The 8,766-nt window shown below is 40.6% G+C and overlaps 1 non-coding gene across 1 annotated transcript; it reads right to left on the bottom strand.

Annotated features, from left to right (window-relative positions):
- Positions 1-5,366: 5,366 nt before the first annotated feature.
- LOC133256331 (U6 spliceosomal RNA) lies at positions 5,367-5,473 on the bottom strand. The gene has a single exon (XR_009739195.1). It is a non-coding gene; the product is annotated as a U6 spliceosomal RNA (small nuclear RNA).
- Between the last annotated feature and the right edge of the window lie 3,293 nt (positions 5,474-8,766).

Here is an 8,766-nt window from a genome sequence, read left to right as displayed (position 1 = left end):
CAATGCCAAAGCTTTGACTGTGTGGATCACAACAAACTGTGGAAAATTCTAAAGAGATGGGAATACCAGACCACCTGAGTTGCTTCCTAAGAAATCTGTAGGCAGGTCAAGAAGCAACAGTTATAAATGGACATGGAACAGTGGACTGGTTCCAAATTGGGAAAGGAACACATCAAGGCTGTATATTGTCACACTGCTTTTTTAACTTATATTCAGAGTACATCATGCAAAATGCTGGGCTGGATGAAGTGCAAGCTGGAATCAAGATTGCCGGGAGAAATATCAATAACCTCATAATATCAAAAACATCAATATGCAGATGACACCATCCTTATGGGAAAAAGTAAAGAGAAACTGAAGAGTCTCTTGATGAAAGTGAAAGAGGAGAGTGAAAAAGCTGGCTTAAAACTCAACATTCAAAAACCGAATATCATGGCATCTTGTCCCATCACTTCATGGCAAATAGATGGGGAAACAATGAAAAAAAATGACAGACTTCATTTTCTTGGGCTCCAAAATCACTGTATATGGTGACTGCAGCCATGAAATTAAAAGACGCTTGCTCCTTAGAAGAAAAGCTATGACAAACGTAGACAGCATCTTAAAAAGCAGAGACATTACTTTGCTGATAAAGGCCCATCTAGTCAAAGCTACGGTTTTCCAGTAGTCATGTATGGATGTGATAGTTGGACTATAAAGAAAGCTGAGTGCCAAAGAACTGATGCTTTTGAACTGGTTTGGAGAAGACTCTTGAGAGTCCCTTGGACTGCAAGGGGATCAAACCAGTCCATCCTAAAGGAAATCAATCCTGAATATTCGCTGGAAGAAAATCAATCCTGAACATTCACTGATGCTGAAGCTGAAGCTCCAATAAGATCCAGACTGCCGTGCGCTTGCTGCTACCTGGGGAGCTGGCCAAGGACGCCATGTCTGAGGGCACTAAGGCTGTCACCAAGTATACCAGCTCCAAGTTAATATAATATGTCTTGCTGCTGTTAATGGAGAAGGCAATGGCACCCCACTCCAGTACTCTTGCCTGGAAAATCCCATGGACGGAGGGCCTGGTGGGCTGTAGTCCATGGGGTCGCTAAGAGTCGGACATGACTGAGCGACTTCACTTTCACTTTCACTAATGCAAAGAACTGACTCACTGGAAAAGACCCTGATGCTGGGAAAGATTAAAGGCAGGAGGAGAAGGGTCGACAGAGGATGAGATGGTTAGATGGTATCACTGATTCAATGAACATGAGTTTGAGCAAGCTCTGGGAGATGGTGATGGACAGGGAAGCCTGGCATGGTACAGTGCATTGGACACAACTGAGCGACTGAAATGAACTGAAGAAGCAAGGCACTTGATTCAGTTTTAATGAGGTGGATGAACCTAGAGCCTATTACACAGAGTGAAGTAAGACAGAGAGAAAAAGAAATACTGTATATTAATGAATGCATATATATGGAATCTAGAAAGATAGTACTGATGAACCTATTTGCAGGAGAGCAATGGAGACACAGATTTAGAAAACAGACTTGTGGACATAGTAGGGGAAGGAGAGGGTGGGGCCAATTGAGACAGTAGTATTGAAACATATACGTTACCCATATGTAAAATTAAATAATCAGTAGAAATTTGCTGTATGATGCAGGGAGCTCAAATCAGGAGGTCTATGGCAACCTACAGGGGTGAGATGGAGTAGTATGAAGGAAGGAGGTTCAAGAGGGAGGGTTATGTTGATACATGACAGACCAACACAGTATTGTAAAGCAATAGCCTCCAATTAAAAATAAGCAAACTTAAAAATATAAAAATACTTTAAAAAGTAAACAACTAAAAAGAACAAAGCAGGAGCAGACTTGGGGGAAAGCATGACTTAAATATATGCTGCTTACAAAAAAATACTTTAATATGATATCCACAGATTAAAAGTAAATGGATGGAAAACATACACCACGTAAACATGGCAGAGAAGAAGCAAATCTGACTTCATGTTGGAACTATTTCTTTGACTTCTTTTCCTGTTGTTGTTATCATAATCATATATAAGGCCATGCCTCCGAAAACCCAGCCCCTCTGCCTGACTGTTGGTCTAAGTTTCCTTTGTTCAGCTCACAGGGAGATAATTTGACAATCCCCACCTGTGACGGGCTGCAGTAAGGAAGAGAATGTTTGTGCTGTATGTAGAGAGTTGCTCAGTCATGTCAGACCCTTTGTGACCCAACGGACTTAGCCTGCTAGGCTCCTCTGTCCCTGAAATTTTCAAGGTAAGAATACTGGTGTGGTTGCCATTTCCTTCTTGAGGGGATCTACCTGGTCCAGGGATCCAACTTGTGTTTCCGGGACTGCAGTGGATTCTTAACGCTGAGCCACCAAGGAAGTCCAATTATTGGAGAAATACAAATCAAAAGTACAATGAGGTATCACCTCATACCAGTCAGAATGGCCATCATAAAACAGTCTACAGACAATAACTTCAGGGGAGAGCGTGGAGAAAAGAGAACTTTCCTACTCTGTTGGTGGCAATGTATATTGATAGAGCCACTATGGAGAAGAGTACAGAGAGTCCGTAAAAAACTCAGAATAAAAGTACCATATGACCTGGCAATATCACTACTGGGCATATATGCAGAGAAAACCATAACTGCAAAAGATACATGTACCCTAATGTTCACAGCAGCACTACTTCCAACAGCTAGGACAGGGAAGCAACCTAGATTCCATCCACAAATGTGCAGATAAAGAAGTTGTGATATGTATTTACACACAATGGAATGTTACTCAGTCATAAAAAGAAATGAGATTGAGTCAGTTGTAGTCAGGGGGATGAACCTAGAGCCTGTCATACAAAATGAAGTAAGTCAGAAAGAGATAAACAAATACCATATACTAATGCATATATATGGAATCCAGAAAAATGGTACTGATGGGCATACTTGCAGGGGAGGAATAGAGACTGAGATGTAGAAATGGACTGGTGGACAATGGAAGGACTTGTGGAGGATGGAGAGGGTAAGATGAATTAACAGAGTATCACTGACATATATACACTACCATGTGTAAAACAGAAAGCTAGCATGCAGCAGCTCTGTAGCACAGTACAATTTGTGCAGTGGTCTGTGATGATCTTACAGGTCAGATGGTGTGGGTTGGAGGAAGGCTCAAGAGGAAGGGAATATATGTATACTTATAGCTGAGTCATGCTGCTGTACAGCAGAAACCAATACAACACTGTAAAGCACTATTGTCCAATTTCAGGATAAGAAAACATCTACAACCCATAAATGCTGCACAGAGTGTGAAGGAAAAGGAATATTACTACACTGCTGGTGGGAATGTAAACTGATATAGCCACTATGGAGAAAAGTGTAGAGGTTCCTTAAAAAGCTAAGAATAAATGTTGTTGCTGGTTGAAGATGGCGGAGAGGAAGAAGTACGTTCATCTCCTCCTGCGAGAACACCAAAATTGCAACTAGCTGTTGAACAACCATGGACAGGAGGACAGTGGAACCCACCAAAAAAATGTACCCCATGTCCAAAGACAAAGACGAAGCTGTAACAAGACCGCAGGAGGGGTGCAATCACGATAAAGTAAAATCCTATACCTGCTGGATGGGCGACCCACAAACTGGAGAACAATACCAAAAAAAGTTCTCCCACTGTTGTGAAGGTTCTGAGACCCACATCAGTCTTCCCAGCCAGGGGATCCAACAAAGGGACTGGGAATACCCAGTGAATCTGATTCTATGGGCTGGTAGGATTTGACTACAAGACTTACTCAGGACTGGGGGAAACAGACTCCACCCTTGGAGGGCACAAACAAAATCTTGAGTGCACCAAGACCCAGTGGAAAGGAGCAATGACCCCACAAGAGACTGGATAAGACCTTCCTGCTGGTGTTGGGGAGTCTGATGCGGAGGCATGTGTCAGCAGCAGCTTGCAGCAGGGACACAGGCTCTGGCAGCAGCAGTCCTGGAAGGGGACCCTTGGTGTAAGTCCTCTTGAAGGTCACCACTAACCCTACCATAGAGCCCATAGACCCCAGGGCAGGTCGCTTCAGGCTAAACAACTAACAGAGAGGGAACACAATCACATCCATTAGTAGACAATTTGATTAAAGTTTACTGAGCACACCCTGCCGGCCAGAGCAAGACCCACTTTTTCCCACCCCCAGTCCCTCCCATTAGGAAGCTTACACAAGCCTCTTAGCCTACTCCATCAGAGGGCAGAAAGAAGCAGCAGGAAGATCTACAGTTCCACAGCTGGCTAGAACAAAAATCACATTACAGAAAGTTAATCAGAAGAAAATGCAGAAAGTTATATCTCAGATGTAGGGACAAGATAAAACCCCAGAAAAACAACTAAATGAAGTGGAGATAGGCAACCTTCCAGAAAAAGAATTCATGATAATGACAGTGAAGATGACCCAGGATCTTGGGAAAATAATGAAGAAGATGCAAGAAATGTTTAAAGACCTATAAGAACTAAAGAACAAACAAACAGATGAATAATACACTCGAAGGAATCAATAGCAGAATGACTGAGGCAGAAGAGACCAATGACATGAAGGACAGAATGGTGAAAATCACTGCCACAGAACAGAATATAGAAAAAATAATGATAAAAATGAGGCAGCCTAACCCACTCCAGTATTCTGGCCTGGAGAATTCCATGGACTGTATAGTCCATGGGGTCGTAAAGAGTCGGACACGACTGGGGCCTTTCACTTTAAAGAGATCTCTGGGACAACAAGAAAGGCACTGACATTTGCATTATAGGCATCCCAGAAGGAGGAGAGAGAAAGGACCTGAGAAAATATTTGAAGAGATAATAGCTTGAAAACTTCCCTAACATGGGAAAGGAAACAGTCTATGAAGTCCGGAGGCATGGCTCAGACAGGATAAACCCAAGGAGGAACACACTGAGACATACAGTAAAAATTAAAGACAAAGAAAATATACTAAAAGCAACAATGGAAAAACAACAAATAGCATATGAGGGGACTCCCATAAGGTTATCAGCTTATTTCGCAACAGAAACTCTAGAAAGTGAAAAGTGAAAGTGGCTCAGTTGTGTCTGACTCTTTGTGACTCTGTATAGTCCGTGGAATTCTCCAGGCCAGAATACTGGAGTAGGTAGCCTTTCCCTTCTCCAGGGGATCTTCCCAATTTGGGGATCAAACCCAGGTCTCCTGCATTGCGGGCAGATTCTTTACCAGCTGAGCCATGAGGGAAGCCCAAGAATACTGGAGTGAGCAGCCTATCCCTTCTCCAGGGGATCTTCCTATCCCAGGAATTGAACCAGGGTCTCCTGCATTGCAGGCAGATTCTTCTTTTTTTTTTTTTCAGTTGATTTTTTTTTTTCTTGATGTTTTAAAAATATGGAACGCTTCACGAATTTGCATGTCATCCTTGCACAGGGGCCATGCTAATCTTCTCTGTATCGTTCCAATTTTAGTATATGTGCTGCCGAAGCAAGCACTGCAGGCAGATTCTTTACCAACTGAGCTACCAGGGAAGCTAGAAGGAAATGGCATGATATATTTAAAGGGATAAAAGAGAAGAACCTATAACCAAGAATAGTCTACCCAGCAAGATTCTCATTCAGGTTTGATGGAGAAATCAAAAGCTTTCCAGATAAACAAAAGTTAAGAGTTCAGCACCCCCAAACCAGCTTTACAATGAATGCTAAAGGAACATCTCTAAGCAGGAAACACAAGAGAAAGAAGAGACTTACACAGAATAAATCTAAAACAATTAAGAAAATGATAATAGGATCATACATATTGATAATTACCTTAAATGGAAATGGATTAAATGCATTAACCAAAAGATAGAGACTGGCTGGGTCAATGAAAACATATGCATGTGTACCTTTCCACTTACCACATCATTCTGCTGCTGCTGCTATGTTGCTTCAGTCGTGTCCGACTCTGTGAGACCCCATAGACGGCAGCCCACCAGGCTCTCCCATCCCTGGGATTCTCCAGGCAAGAATACTGGAGTGGGTTGCCATTTCCTTCTCCAATGCATGAAAGTGAAAAGTGAAAGTGAAGTCGCTCAGTCGTGTCCGACTCTTTGCGACCCCGTGGACTGCAGCCTACCAGGCTCCTCCATCCATGGGATTTTCCAGGCAAGAGTACTGGAGTGGGGTGCCATTGCCTTCATGGTATCTAACTGCAAAAATTCTGTTAGGTTAATCATGTTTCTATTATTGTTTTCATACCTTATTCAAGACTCCACCTTTTATTGCATTGAGCAGCTTCAGCTACATGCAGCACATTTTGGTAAATTCTCTTTTCATTTTTATTACAAATATTTTCTAATTTTCCTTGTTATGGCTTCTTAGATATACCCTCATCTAAAACTGGACATTTAATTTCTAAATACATGGGATTTTTAAAAGATCTTTGTTATTATTTCTCATTTTGATACTAAATTCCCACTTAAATCCTTTACTCTTTGTAATCACCCTCCATGTTTTTTCAGTCTTTGAACTTTATCAAGAGTTTCAACAGCTAACTCAAAGATCTCTCTTGGTAAATGTCACATGGCACTTGAAAATATGTAGGTTATTTTCAAATACCTTTTGATATTGGTCTGTAACATAATTCCACAGTAGTAAGAGAACAGATCTGTTTTATTTCAATACCTTTAGACCATGACATTTCTGTACCTGGTCTTCTGGATGTTTCAGTGTCTCCTAGTTTATAGTCTATGGGAACTTGAATAGAATTTGTATCCTACTGTTGTGTGCAAATTGTATAAACCTTAATCATGTTGAATTGGTTCATAATGCTTTTCAGGTCTACTATATTATTTTACTTTTATGAACATTCATTCAGTTAATTTCTGAGTTTGATATTAAAACTCCAACTAAAAATCTTAATTTATCTACTTAAACAATTGTCACATATAGTGAACCATATGTAACTTTGTTCTGTATTTTCCAAGTCTCTTATAAATGTGTTATAATTTCATAACTTAAAAAAGTAAAACAAAAGATTTTTAAAACTATGATTGTCACAATACATGTCCAGTGAGAATCATCTAGAAGATCTATGTTATCCTCACTTCTGGAATGCTAACCTGTAGAGCAGAACTTTCTGGAATGCTGCCTGTGACTGGATGCTCTGGCATTCAAAGGTTCATCTGGGAGTGACACAGGTTCAGTTCAGTTCAGTTCAGTTGCTCAGTCATGTCTGACTCTTTGCGACCCCATGAATCACAGCACGCCAGGCCTCCCTGTCCATCACCAACTCCCGGAGTTCACCCAGACTCACGTCCATCGAGTCAGTGATGCCATCCAGCCATCTCATCCTCTGTCGTCCCCTTCTCCTCCTGCTCCCAATCCCTCCCAGCATCAGAGTCTTTTCCAATGAGTCAACTCTTCGCATGAGGTGGCCAAAGCACTGGAGTTTCAGCGTTAGCATCATTCCTTCCAAAGAACACCCAGGGCTGATCTTCTTTAGAATGGACTGGTTGGATCTCCTTGCAGTCCAAGGGACTCTCAAGAGTCTTCTCCAACACCACAGTTCAAAAGCATCAATTCTTTGGCGCTCAGCTTTCTTCACAGTCCAACTCTCACATCCATACATGACCACGGGAAAAACCACAGCCTTGAATAGACAGGTACTTCCATTTATATTTTATTGGTCAACTAAGCCACTTGGCCATTCCTGAATTAAGTGGGGGAGGGGTGAGGCACAGGCAGGAAGAATAATCTTATGTGACTAGGAAAGAACCAAACATTTGTGAAAAGCCCAAATAACTTCCACAGTTCACTTCACCCCTGAGGAATACCTCCTTGTACTCTCTCTTCGTAATACTGAAGTATGTTGGTTCCCTTCCCATCTCCATAAATTGTCCTCTGCCAGTTCCTTTTATTTCTCCTTCTCCTATATGAGATCATTACTTAAGAGTATGCTCTTGGCTAGATTTTGAGTGTGTGTGTGTGTCTGTGCATATTTTAATTCTCTCCCCTAACTTTACCTGTAAAACTTTAATTATCAAAAGCTGTGGAGATAATCTCTTGAATTCCAAACCTATATTTTTCTTTTGGAAAATCTCCTTGTTTAATTCATGACTTTTCTGTTTCCTTAATGTTCCAGGAATCAAACACTCAGTAATTTTATTCTTTTGCTTTCTTCCAACCTATCAATTTCCTTTTGTTTTCCTTTTTTATATTGCTTTGCAAACTAGCCTTTTTTTCTATAACCTATTCAAATAACAAGTGAGTTCTGAGCTCAGACTTTCTATATATATTTCCTATATATAATATGTTGATACACTTCAAGCTGGCTTATCTAAACATTCTTTTGAATGCATTTTTCTCACTTCTGAATCGACTTTGTATTTTTACTATTAGTGTACTTGACACTTCACTCAACTTTCCTACGACCTCCCACAATGATTATTCTTCTAGGGAATATACGTTTTTCCTTGCTTTTCATTCTCTGTAGTATCTAGCAAAGATTTTGCCATTGAGGTGATACTCATTTTTAAATATAATATGTAGATGTCAACACTCAATTGTAGATTAATCCCCAAGTGTTAATTAATTAGGTTAAAGTATATGTATTGAAAACATATTTACCACACCTTTTTCTCTTACCTTGAACTTATTGCCTAAGTTCTTAGATCTTTTCAAATGAATTATTACTGAGTTGTCTGACTCAGCTCACACCTTCCTATAGTTAATATTTTTTTTTTGAGTTACCTAATCCTGGAATTTATTTGCTTTATGAATGTGTAACTTTCACTTAACTCTGTTAA

This window comes from Bos javanicus, chromosome 10, assembly GCF_032452875.1.
Source record: "Bos javanicus breed banteng chromosome 10, ARS-OSU_banteng_1.0, whole genome shotgun sequence".
Lineage (NCBI taxonomy): Eukaryota > Metazoa > Chordata > Mammalia > Artiodactyla > Bovidae > Bos > Bos javanicus.
This window is presented reverse-complemented; position numbering and strand designations above follow the sequence as displayed.